The sequence below is a fragment of the Oncorhynchus kisutch genome, unplaced genomic scaffold, assembly GCF_002021735.2.
Source record: "Oncorhynchus kisutch isolate 150728-3 unplaced genomic scaffold, Okis_V2 Okis02a-Okis13b_hom, whole genome shotgun sequence".
Taxonomy (NCBI): domain Eukaryota; kingdom Metazoa; phylum Chordata; class Actinopteri; order Salmoniformes; family Salmonidae; genus Oncorhynchus; species Oncorhynchus kisutch.
The window spans coordinates 4,144,750-4,158,381 of record NW_022261979.1 but is presented as its reverse complement, the minus strand read 5'-3'; positions in this window follow the sequence as shown (position 1 = coordinate 4,158,381).

Below are 13,632 nucleotides of genomic sequence, written 5' to 3'. Positions count from 1 at the left end.
GGGGGAATTAGGAGATAGGGAGGGGAGAGAGAAGGAGGGAGGAGAGAGGGAGGGGGAATTAGGAGATAGGGAGGGGGAGAGAGAAGGAGGGGAGGCTGTGTGGTACTGTAGTGTCTGTACCTCAACCTGATCTAGTTGGGGTATTAAAAAGGTCTGTTTTTTACACTTTGTTTCCACCTTGTAGGACACGTCAGTGGACTACGTGTTGATCTTTATCACATTGTAATGACAAGAACATTGAGTGTGAAACATCCATTCATGTTAGATTCCTGCTCACACCTTCGTTGCACTGCTCTTGTGAAATGTAGTAATGCTGCCCACGTTATAAACCTCCTGTTTGTTAAAGCTTGTGCATCCATGGACCGGCTTTGAAACCAAAGATGTCCAGTAACCAATGTGTTATGCCTTCATGTACAAGAAATCACTGTGATCTCTCTCTTTCTCGCTCTCTTTCCGTCTCTCTTTCCCTCTCTGTATCTCACTGTATCTACCCCCCGCCCTCTCTCTCTGTATCTCTCTCTGTATCTACCCCCTTCCTCTCTCTCTGTATCTCTCTCTGTATCTACCCCGCCCTCTCTCTCTGTATCTCTCTCTGTATCTACCCCCTTCCTCTCTCTCTGTATCTCTCTCTGTATCTACCCCCTTCCTCTCTCTCTGTATCTCTCTCTGTATCTCTCTGTATCTCTCTCTGTATCTACCCCTGCCCTCTCTATTTCCGTCTCCCTCTATCTATCCTGTCGTTTTCCTTAATGAATGTAGACCGGAGCATGATCTTGTTCCTGAATGTTTATGTCAGTAGCTGACATGTCTATGTCTGTGTCACAAATGGCAACCTATACAGAGTATAGTGTGGGACTTTGAGCTGGTCTAAACTAGTGCACTATATAGGGAATAGGGTATCATTTGTGACGTAGCCTATGACCAACCTTTTGGTTGCATGCGTTTATTGTACATGTTAGTGTACTCAGCCTGTGGCTGAACATTTGCTCTGTTCAATGTGTACATGCATGATATCAATACTGGATGTGTACACTATATGTGTATGCATTTATTTGTCATATGTATCTGTAGAGTTGAAATATGCTGAGGTTTCTACAGTGCAAATGTATCTGTAGAGTTGAAGTATGCTGAGGTTTCTACAATCCAAATGTATCTGTAGAGTTGAGGTATGCTGAGGTTTCTACAATCCAAATGTATCTGTAGAGTTGAGGTATGCTGAGGTTTCTACAATCCAAATGTATCTGTAGAGTTGAAGTATGCTGAGGTTTCTACAATCCAAATGTATCTGTAGAGTTTAATTATGCTGAGGTTTCTACAGTCCAAATGTATCTGTAGAGTTGAAGTATGCTGAGGTTTCTACAATCCAAACGTATCTGTAGAGTTGAGGTATGCTGAGGTTTCTACAATCCAAACGTATCTGTAGAGTTGAGGTATGCTGAGGTTTCTACAGTCCAAATTGGACAGCATGCTGATATTTTTTGACATGGTCGTTCTGTTGTTGACACTGAATATTGTGTTGATCAATTATTTTTGATGTACCTGTAAACTCTCTTTACTCCACAGTAGTTTGTCTTCACTGATGAGAGTAGCGAGATGTGTACTGGTGATGAGAGTAGGGAGATGTGTACTGGTGATGAGAGTAGCGAGATGTGTACTGGTGATGAGAGTAGGGAGATGTGTACTGGTGATGAGAGTAGGGAGATGTGTACTGGTGATGAGAGTAGGGAGATGTGTACTGGTGATGAGAGTAGCGAGATGTGTACTGGTGATGAGAGTAGGGAGATGTGTACTGGTGATGAGAGTAGGGAGATGTGTACTGGTGATGAGAGTAGGGAGATGTGTACTGGTGGCGGTGCACTATTGAAAGTGGTACTATACGTACAGACTCAGTTTCCTATTTTAGATAGCAACTCCGTATCAGAATTCAAACGGCCAATATTTTCATATATTATAGTTAAACAAAGGTTAAATATATATATATATATATTAGGCTCTATATGTATTGTATGGGGGATACACGATTAGCATTTTGCTCACCGTTTCTACATTCTACACTAATACTTAAATGAAATATTGAGAGAAATTGTGCAATGGAAAGGTTCAATAGAATTGATGTCTGTCTTCCTCAGGTGGTTTTGTAAATAATTAAAAATCACTGGCATGCGAAAATATTTCTTTGTGTGGTTTGTGTTGAAAATTGTGAAGTATTTTATTTGTTTTATGCTTTAGGGTTATTTAATGCTTTGGGGTTATTTAATGCTTTGGGGTTATTTAATGCTTTGGGGTTATTTACTGCTTTGGGGTTATTTACTGCTTTAGGGTTAGGGTTATTTAATGCAGTAGGGTTAGGGATATTTTATGTTTTAGGGTTAGGGTTATTTAATGCGTTAGGGTTATTTAATGCTTTAGGGTTAGGATTATTTAATGCTTTAGGGTTAGGGTTATTTAATGCTTTAGGGTTAGGGTTATTTAATGCTTTGGGGTTATTTCATGCGTTAGGGTTATTTAATGCTTTAGGGTTAGGGTTTATTTAATGCTTTAGGGTTAGGGTTATTTAATGCTTTGGGGTTATTTAATGCTTTAGGGTTATTTAATGCGTTAGGGTTAGGGATATTTAATGCGTTAGGGTTATTTAATGCTTTAGGGTTAGGGTTATTTAATGCTTTAGGTTTAGGGTTATTTTATGCTTTAGGGTTAAGGTAATTTAATGCGTTAGGGTTATTTAATGCTTTAGGGTTATTTAATGCTTTAGGGATATTTAATGCGTTAGTGGTATTTAATGCGTTGGGGTTATTTTAGGCTTTAGGGCTAGGGTTATTTAATGCATTAGGGTTAGGGTTATTTAATGCGTTAGGGTTATTTAATGCGTTAGGGTTATTTTATGCTTTAGGGATATTTAATGCGTTAGTGGTATTTAATGCGTTGGGGTTATTTTATGCTTTAGGGCTAGGGTTATTTAATGCATTAGGGTTAGGGTTATTTAATGCGTTAGGGTTATTTAATGCGTTAGGGTTATTTTATGCTTTAGGGTTAGGGTTATTTAATGCATTAGGGTTAGGGTTATTTAATGCGTTAGGGTTATTTAATGCTTTAGGGTTAGGGTTATTTAATGCGTTAGGGTTATTTAATGCGTTAGGGTTATTTAATGCGCCGGGGTTATTTAATGCGTTAGGGCTAGGGTTATTTAATGCGTTCGGGTTATTTAATGCTTTAGGGTTATTTAATGCGGTAGGGTTATTTAATACGCTAGGGTTATTTAATGCGTTAGGGTTAGGGTTTATTTAATGCTTTAGGGTTAGGGTTATTTAATGCTTTAGGGTTATTTAATGCGTTAGGGTTAGGGTTATTTAATGCGTTAGGGTTATTTAATGCTTTAGGGTTAGGGTTATTTTATGCTTTAGGTTTAGGGTTATTTTATGCTTTAGGGTTAGGGTTATTTAATGTGTTAGGGTTATTTAATGCTTTAGGGTTAGGGTTATTTAATGCTTTAGGGCTAGGGTTATTTAATGCTTTAGGGTTAGGGTTATTTTATGCTTTGGGGTTAGGGTTATTTAATGCGGTAGGGTTATTTAATGCTTTAGGGATATTTAATGCGTTAGTGGTATTTAATGCGTTGGGGTTATTTTATGCTTTAGGGCTAGGGTTATTTAATGCATTAGGGTTAGGGTTATTTAATGCGTTAGGGTTATTTAATGCGTTAGGGTTATTTTATGCTTTAGGGTTAGGTTTATTTAATGCATTAGGGTTAGGGTTATTTAATGCGTTAGGGTTATTTAATGCTTTAGGGTTAGGGTTATTTAATGCGTTAGGGTTATTTAATGCGCCGGGGTTATTTAATGCGCCGGGGTTATTTAATGCGTTAGGGTTAGGGTTATTTAATGCGTTAGGGTTATTTAATGCTTTAGGGTTATTTAATGCGGTAGGGTTATTTAATACGTTCGGGTTATTTAATGCGTTAGGGTTAGGGTTATTTAATGCGTTAGGGTTATTTGATGCTTTAGGGTTATTTAATGCTTCAGGGTTAGGGTTATTTAATGCTTTAGGGTTAGGGTTATTTAATGCTTTAGGGTTAGGGTTATTTAATGCGTTAGGGTTAGGGTAATTTTATGCTTTAGGGTCAGGGTTATTTTATGCGGTAAGGTTGGGGTTATTTTATGCTTTAGGGTTAGGGTTATTTAATGCGTTAGGGTTATTTAATGCTTTAGGGTTAGGGTTATTTAATGCTTTAGGGTTAGGGTTATTTAATGCTTTAGGGTTAGGGTTATTTAATGCGTTAGGGTTAGGGTTATTTTATGCTTTAGGGTTAGGGTTATTTTATGCAGTAGGGCTAGGGTTATTTTATGCTTTAGGGTTAGGGTTATTTAATGCTTTAGGGTTAGGGTTATTTAATGCTTTAGGGTTAGGGTTATTTAATGCTTTAGGGTTAGGGTTATTTAATGCTTTAGGGTTAGGGTTATTTAATGCTTTAGGGTTAGGGTTATTTAATGCTTTGGGGTTATTTAATGCTTTAGGGTTATTTAATGTGTTAGGGTTATTTAATGCGTTAGGGTTATTTAATGCTTTAGGGTTAGGGTTATTTTATGCAGTAGGGTTATTTAATGCTTTAGGGTTAGGGTTATTTTATGCAGTAGGGTTAGGGTTATTTAATGCGTTAGGGTTAGGGTTATTTAATGCAGTAGGGCATAAACAATGATCCCAATGATACTACACAGTTACGGAATACCAGAGTATTATTAAATAGGCAAAATCCACAAGAATCTTACAATTACTGAAGGGTGAATTCAGAAAGAGTGGGACACCATATAAACTGGGACAGACTTGTTAATCCAGGGACAGACTTGTTAATCCTGCGCCTGACTCCTGCACTCACTACTTATTGAAGCCGTGACAACAGAGGGAGCATTGCGAACCGTAGGTTGAGATTTTTGACCTGGCTACATGTACATTGAACAACACATGTTTTTTAAATTTCTGTATTACCAAAAAATCAACAACAGAGTTGCCTCTTTTACAATGGAGGTCGATAGGAAAGAACATTGGACTATGGCTCTGCACAGAACTAAGAACACACAACGGACAATTCATGGAGTTAACATTGACAGGACATTTCCATGGTAATATGGAATGTTCTATCAGCTCATGCTGGTTTCCATGGTAATATAGAATGTTCATTCAAATGATGTGAAGTAACTGATGTGGCTCATAGAATGTATTTTTTTTTAAATGTCAGTTGAGTTGACACAACAAATCACAGCATAGATTGAGTGGAACACCTGCTATTGCTTCTTGCTGTGCTCCTGATAACACTCACAATGGCTGCCAGTCCACCGATAATGGCTGCCAGTCCACCAATAATGGCGTATTCATTTGAATGGGGAGGGCCGTTCTACTCTTTCTAATTCTGATATATCACATTTGACCATGGAAGGAGGACCACGCAAAGGATCCGCCAAGTGGTGGTTCTGCTATTGTTTTCTGTGCTGTGCCTCCCTTGATGTGTACGACGGCCCAGTCATCTTTAATGGAAGACTGCGATCAGACAATGAAAATCCAGAGTTTATTGAGGATCTGCACAACATTGTTGACAAGAGAGACTCTGAAACAGATGGCCATAGTTGGTCTGATACAAGAGGATCAACCACACAAGTAGTGGACCAAGAAATGACTGCAAACGATGACTGCACAGGTTCAATATCTGTTCAGTCATGGAACATGGAGCAGGCCATCCTGTCCTCGGACAAGGAGGAGCCAGACACAGACCAGGAAGAGAAAGAGAGAGACTCCTCCCCCTGCTTGATAGTCCTGCCCACTGCCCCTCTGGGCATCACCTACATTCCTGTAATTCTTTACGACCTGGAACAAGAGCAACGGGAGGAGGGAGAGGTGGAGGAGAAGGAGGAGGAGAGCCAGGGAGAGAGGGAGCAGGTAGAGGAGAGTGGTGAGGAGACCAACTTCCCTGCTGATGGTCAGGAGTGAACTGCTAGAGGAAGACCGCGGTGGGCCTCAGTGCTCTCTGCTGGTCAATGGATGTACTGTAGAATAGGGCTCTGGTCAAAGGTAGTGCACTATGTGGGGAATAGGCAGCCATTTGGGACATGGTTGTGTCCTGTTCTGTAGTGTCAGAGGATATAATTATGTGTTGCTTGTGTTGATAATCATTGGTCATTGGATGCAATCTCATAAGTAAAACATGTCTTCCTCTTTGCAGATGAGACACCTCAAGGTGGAGCTTCATTTTATGGAAGCCGCTTCCTTTATGGATTAAATGATCTATTCTGCAGTAGACATCATCTGTTTTGTTGACTGGTGTGTGTTTGTGTTCTAGGTTGTCTATGAGAGCTACCTGAAGAGTTCTAACACAAGCTGAAGACCAGAAACATGGTCATCCAATGTTCTAAAAGCTGGAAATATGAAGGAAAGGAAGACATTTTCCACTCCTACAGCCACACAGCACAGTATGTACAGAACAGTGTTGCATAGACAGCCTGGTAACATGGAACAGGACTAAATAAACAAAGTTCTCCATATCTCACCACAGTGTACTCCATATCACACCACAGTGTACTCCATATCATACCACAGAGTTCTCCATATCACACCACAGAGTTCTCCATATCACACCACAGTGTACTCCATATCACACCACAGTGTACTCCATATCACACCACAGTGTACTCCATATCACACCACAGAGTTCTCCATATCACACCACAGTGTACTCCATATCACACCACAGTGTTCTCCATATCACACCACAGTGTACTCCATATCACACCACAGTGTACTCCATATCACACCACAGTGTTCTCCATATCACACCACAGAGTTCTCCATATCACACCACAGTGTTCTCCATATCCCACCACAGTGTACTCCATATCACACCACAGAGTTCTCCATATCACACCACAGTGTTCTCCATATCACACCACAGGGTACTCCATATCACACCACAGAGTTCTCCATATCACACCACAGAGTTCTCCATATCACACCACAGTGTTCTCCATATCACACCACAGTGTTCTCCACATCACACCACAAAGTTCTCAATATCAGACCACGCAGTTCTCCATATCACACCACAGTGTTCTCCACATCACACCACAGTGTTCTCCACATTACACCACAGTGTACTCCATATCACAGCACAGGTACTGTATAGGCTACACCATATGATGTGTACAGTCTCAGAGAGCCATGCACCATAAATAATATTGCACAAGGTAAGACTACAAACGGCAACAGCACCAACAGAAACCATATTGTACTGAATGTGAGAGAAGAGATGTTTCCCATATTCATATAGTCTCTTTAACTATATCCCCTGCTCCAGCTCTGTGAAGGGTTGTCGAGAGCGTTTGATGTTGCTTTTAATTAATGAGGTTGAGAGGTGAAATAGCTGTGTGAGGCTCAGAACTGGTTCCACACACACACACACACACACACACACACACACACACACACACACACACACACACACACACACACACACACACACACACACACACACACACACACACACACACACACACACACACACACACACACACACACACACACACAGCTAGGCAGGCAGTCAATCAGCACAGCCATACTGTGACTATAGCCAGAGCCGGGCTGTAATCTATAATTTAACAGGGATTGAGTTTATTCTCAAATCCACTGAACAGAGGAGAACAGGAAGGAGAGGAAGGGGGAGCCGAGGGGACCAACCTCAGTGTGGTTACGGGGCCTGACTATATAGTAGTCTTTGATCTCTCTCTCTCTCTCTCTCTCTCTGTGTGTTTATCATTCTGTCATGCTCTCGTTCTCTATTCTTCTCTCTCTCTCTCTCTCTTTCACTTGCTTACTCTCTCCTTATTCATTCTCCCTCCCTCTCCTCCTCCTCTCTCTCTCCTTTCTCTCTCTCTTTCACTCACTGTCTCTCTCTTTATTCCTTCTTTCTCTCTCCAACTGTTTATTTATGATGACAGAATCCTAGTTACAAGGCCACAACAAGCTTTCATTATGAAACGCTGATTGAGTATTATAAACACCTTTGTATGCAGAATCTGAAAGGGAAACTGAAACTAGAAGCTCACTACCCTCTGCTAACCTGTGTGAATCAGTCAGTCATATGTAATAAAAGCTATTTGTATGATAATAATGATCATAACACCAGAGAGTGTAATTTCTGGGGAAATAGAACCCCAGCAGGACATCTAGGAACAGGAAACTAAATTCATTTTTGGAAACTACACTCTGCCAGTAAACCCATGCAAATGCAGTGCCCAGTAAGTAGCCTATTTACATGCATGTATGCATACCCTCATTACAACATACTGTACCAGCCCAGGGGACAGCTTCATTCACTTCATGATTATTACTCATTTATGTTGTACTGCACTTTGAAATCAGAATGATGTTATCGTTTCATAAGGATAGCAAGGTAAATAGCAGCACAGGGGAACACTATACTTCTATACTACTCTATACTACTCTATACTACACTATACTACACTATACCACAGTATACTACTCTATACTACTCTATACTACACTATACTACTCTATACTACACTATACCACATTATACTACTCTATACTACTCTATACTACACTATACCACATTATACTACTCTATACTACACTATACCACATTATACTACTCTATACTACTCTATACTACACTATACCACATGATACTACTCTATACTACTCTATACTACACTATACTACTCTATACAACTCTATACTACACTATACTACACTATACCACAGTATACTACTCTATACTACTCTATACTACACTATACCACATTATACTACTCTATACTACTCTGTACTACTCTATACTACACTATACAACACAAGACTACTCTATCCTACTCTATACCACATTATACTACTCTATACTACTCTATACTACACTATACTAGTCTCTACTACACTATACTGCACTATACTACTCTATACTACACTATACTAGTCTCTACTACACTATACTGCACTATACTACTCTATACTACACTATACTGCACTATACTACTCTATACTACACTATACTAGTCTCTACTACACTATACTACTCAATACTACACTATACTAGTCTCTACTACACTATACTGCACTATACTACTCTATACTACACTATACTAGTCTCTACTACACTATACTGCACTATACTACTCTATACTACACTATACTAGTCTCTACTACACTATACTGCACTATACTACCCACCCATTCTAAATATAATTATGACTGTATAAGTAAACCTGGACTCAGAAGTTTACATAGTAAATGTACATCTGTCTCCCTTCCTTTAGTATGATACAGCATGTTACGTTAGGTTTGTATTCATTTAGTATGATACAACATGTTACGTTAGGTTTGTATTCATTTAGTATGATACAACATGTTACGTTAGGTTTCTATTCATTTAGTATGATACAACATGTTACGTTAGGTTTCTATTCATTTAGTATGATACAACATGTTACGTTAGGTTTCTATTCATTTAGTATGATACAACATGTTACGTTAGGTTTGTATTCATTTGTGGATGTCCATCATTCATTTCGTAGATGATATGTGACGAATTGGCTACAGTTGAAGTCGGAAGTTTACATACACTTAGATTGGAGTCATTAAAACTCGTTTCTCAACAACTATAGTTTTGGCAAGTCGGTTAAGATATCTACTTTGTGCATGACACAAGTAATTTTTCCAACAATTGTCTACAGACAGATTATTTCACTAATAATTCACTGTATCATAATTCCAGTGGGTCAGAAGTTTACATACACTAAGTTGACTGTACCTTTAAACAGCTTGGAAAATTCCAGAAAATTGTGTCATAGATCTAGAAGCTTCTGGTAGGCTAATTGACATAATTTGAGATAATTGGAGGTGTACCTGGGGATGTATTTCAAGGCCTACCTTCAAACTCAGTGCCTCTTTGCTTGACATCATGGGAAAATCAAAAGAAATCAGCCAAGACCTCAGAAAAAAATAGTTGACCTCCACAAGTCTGGTTCATCCTTGGGAGCAATTTCTGAACGCCTGAAGGTACCACGTTCATCTGTACAAACAATAGTACGTAAGTAGAAACACCATGGGACCATGCAGCCGTCATACCACTTTGGAAGGAGACGTGTTCTGTCTTCTAGAGATTAACGTACTTCGGTGCTAAAAGTGCAAATCAATCCCAAAACAACAGCTAGGGACCTTGTGAAGATGCTGGAGGAAACAGGTACAAAAGTATCTATATCCACAGTAAAACGAGTCCTATATTGACATAACATGAAAGACCGCTCAGCAAGGAAGAAGCCACTACTCCAAAACCACCATAAAAAAGCCAGACTACGGTTTGCAACTGCACATGGGGACAAAGATCGTACTTTTTGGAGAAATGTCCTCTGGTCTGATGAAACAAAAATATAACTGTTTGGCCATAATGACCATCGTTATGTTTGGAGGAAAAAGAGGGAGGTCTGCAAGCCGAAGAACACCATCCCAACCATGAAACACGGCGGTGGCAGCATCATGTTGTGGGGGTGCTTTGCTGCAGGAAGGACTGGTGCACTTCACAAAATAGATGGCATCATGAGGGAGGAAAATTATGTAGATATATTGAAGCAACATCTCAAGACATCAGTCAGGTAGTTAAAGCTTGGTCGCAAATGGGTCTTCCAAATGGACAATTACCCCAAGCATACTTCCAAAGTTATGGCAAAATGGCTTAAGGACAACAAAGTCAAGGTATTGAAGTGACCATCACAAAGCCCTGACCTCAATCCTATAGAAAATGTGTAGAACTGAAAAAGCGTGTGCGAGCAAGAAGGCCTATAAACCTGACTCAGTTACACCAGCTCTGTCAGGAGGAATGGGACAAAATCCATCCAACTTATTGTGGGAAGCTTGTGGAAGGCTACCCGAAACGTTTGACCCAAGTTAAACAATTGAAAGTCAATGCAACCAAATACTAATTGAGTGTATGTAAACTTCTAACCCACTGGGAATGTGATGAAAGAAATAAAAGCTGAAATAAATAATTCTCTCTACTATTTTAGACATTTCACATTCTTAAAATAAAGTGGTCATCCTGCCTGACCTAGGACAGGGTATTTTTGCTAGGATTAACTGTCAAGAATTGTGAAAAACTGAGTTTAAATATACTTCCGACTTTAACTGTAGGTGTCTAACGCTAACGTTAGTCACCTAGATAACAGTAGCATTAGCCACCTACAGTTGAAGTTGGATGTTTACGTAGGCTAGGAATTAGGAGTTAAGGTTAGGGTTAAGGTTAGGGTTAGCTAAAATGCAAAGTTGTTGCAAAGTAGCTAAAAAGTAGTAAGTGAATTAGCTAAAGTTGTCCATGATTCTAACACGCAACCTTTGGGTTGTTGGACGTTCTTGTTATACACCCACCTCCAGTCAACATCAACAGACCTGAACCAGCCAGTCTGAACTGCTCAGTCAACATCCACACATCTGAGCCAGCTAGTCTGAACTGTTCAGTCAACATCCACACATCTGAGATTGCTAGTGTGAACTGTTCAGTCAGTACCCACAGATCTGAGCCAGCCAGTGTTTAGAGGTGATGGTGGTTGACCCCTGACCACAAGGCATTGGATATAGTTGTCATTTAAAAAAAAAAGTTTTTCAAGAAATCCTGTTTGGAGGATTGCCAGATTGCTTGTGTATTCCCCACTGAAATGTCAACAGTGAAGAGGCGACTTCGGGATGCTGGCCTTCTAGGCAGCGTTGCATAGAAAAAAACATGTCTCAGACTGATCAATAAGAAGACAAGATTAAGATGGGCAAAAGAACACAGACACTGGACTGAGGCACTCTACCTAGAAGGCCAGCATCCCGGAGTCGCCTCTTCACTGTTGACGTTGAGACTGGTGTTTTGGGGGTACTATTTAATGAAGCTGCCAGTTGAGGACTTGTGAGGTGTCTGTTTCTCAAACTGGACACTCTAATGTACTTGTCCTCTTGCTCAGTTGTGCACCAGGGCCTCCCACTCCTCTGTCTATTCTGGTTAGAGACAGTTTGCACTGTTCTGTGAAGGGAGTAGTACACAGCAATGTATGAGTTCCTTGCCAATTTCTCACATGGAATAGCCTTAATTTCTCAGAACAAGTATAGACTGACGAGTTTCAGAAGAAAGTTCTTTGTTTCTGGACATTTTGAGCCTGTAATCGAACCCACATATGCTGATGCTCCAGATACTCAACTCGTCTAAAGAAGGCCAGTTGTATTGCTTCTTTAATCAGCACGACAGTTTTCAGCTGTACAAACATAATTGCGAAAGGGTTTTCTAATGATCAATTAGCCGTTTAAAATTATAAACTTGGATTAGCTAACACAACGTGCCATTGGAACACAGAAGTGATGGTTGATGATAATGGGCCTCTATACACCTATGTAGATATTCCATAAAAAATCGGCCATTTCCAGCTACAACAGACATTTACAACATTAACAATGTCTACACTGTGTTCCTGGAGTTTTGGACCACTAGATCAGTTTTGACTGTAGAGGTGATGGGGATTGCCCCCTGACCAGCAGGCATGTATCTAGTCTAAGGAGTAGTTGAAATACCTCTGTCACTTTGAGCTACACTGGGTATTAACCTCATGCATTAGCCTTTAGATGAAACAGACCAGGAGGCACACATGAGGGCTGAGTTCAGTAGAGAGGGGAGGGCTGCGTCCCAAACGGCTGACCCTTTTCCCTATATAGGACACTATACCCTATGGGCCCTGGTCAAAAGTAGTGCACTATAAAGGGACTAGGAACACAGGAATAGAAGACAGGACTAGATAGGAACACAGGAATAGAAGACAGGACTAGATGGGAAGGACTAATATACAGGACTAGATAGGAAGACAGGACTAGATATGAAGACAGGACTAGATAGGAAGACAGGACTAGATAGGAAGACAGGACTAATATACAGGACTAGATAGGAAGACAGGACTAGATATGAAGATAGGACTAGATAGGAAGACAGGACTAGACAGGACTAGATAGGAAGACAGGAATAATATACAGGACTAGATAGGAAGACAGGACTAGATATGAAGACAGGACTAGATAGGAAGACAGGACTAGACAGGACTAGATAGGAAGACAGGACTAGAAAGGAAGACTGGACTAGATAGGAAGACAGGACTAATATACAGGACTAGATAGGAAGACAGGAATAATATACAGGACTAGATAGGAAGACAGGACTAGACAGGAAGACAGGACTAGATAGGAAGACAGGACTAGATAGGAAGACAGGACTAGATAGGAAGACAGGACTAGACAGGACTAGATAGGAAGAAAGGACTAGATAGGAAGTCAGGACTAGATAGGAAGGCAGGACTAGACAGGAAGACAGTACTAGATAGGAAGACAGGACTAGATAGGAAGACAGGACTAGATAGGAAGGCTGGACTAGAAAGGAAGACTGGACTAGATAGGAAGACAGGACTAATATACAGGACTAGATAGGAAGACAGGACTAGATATGAAGACAGGACTAGATAGGAAGACAGGACTAATATACAGTACTAGATAGGAAGACAGGACTAGATATGAAGATAGGACTAGATAGGAAGACAGGACTAGACAGGACTAGATAGGAAGACA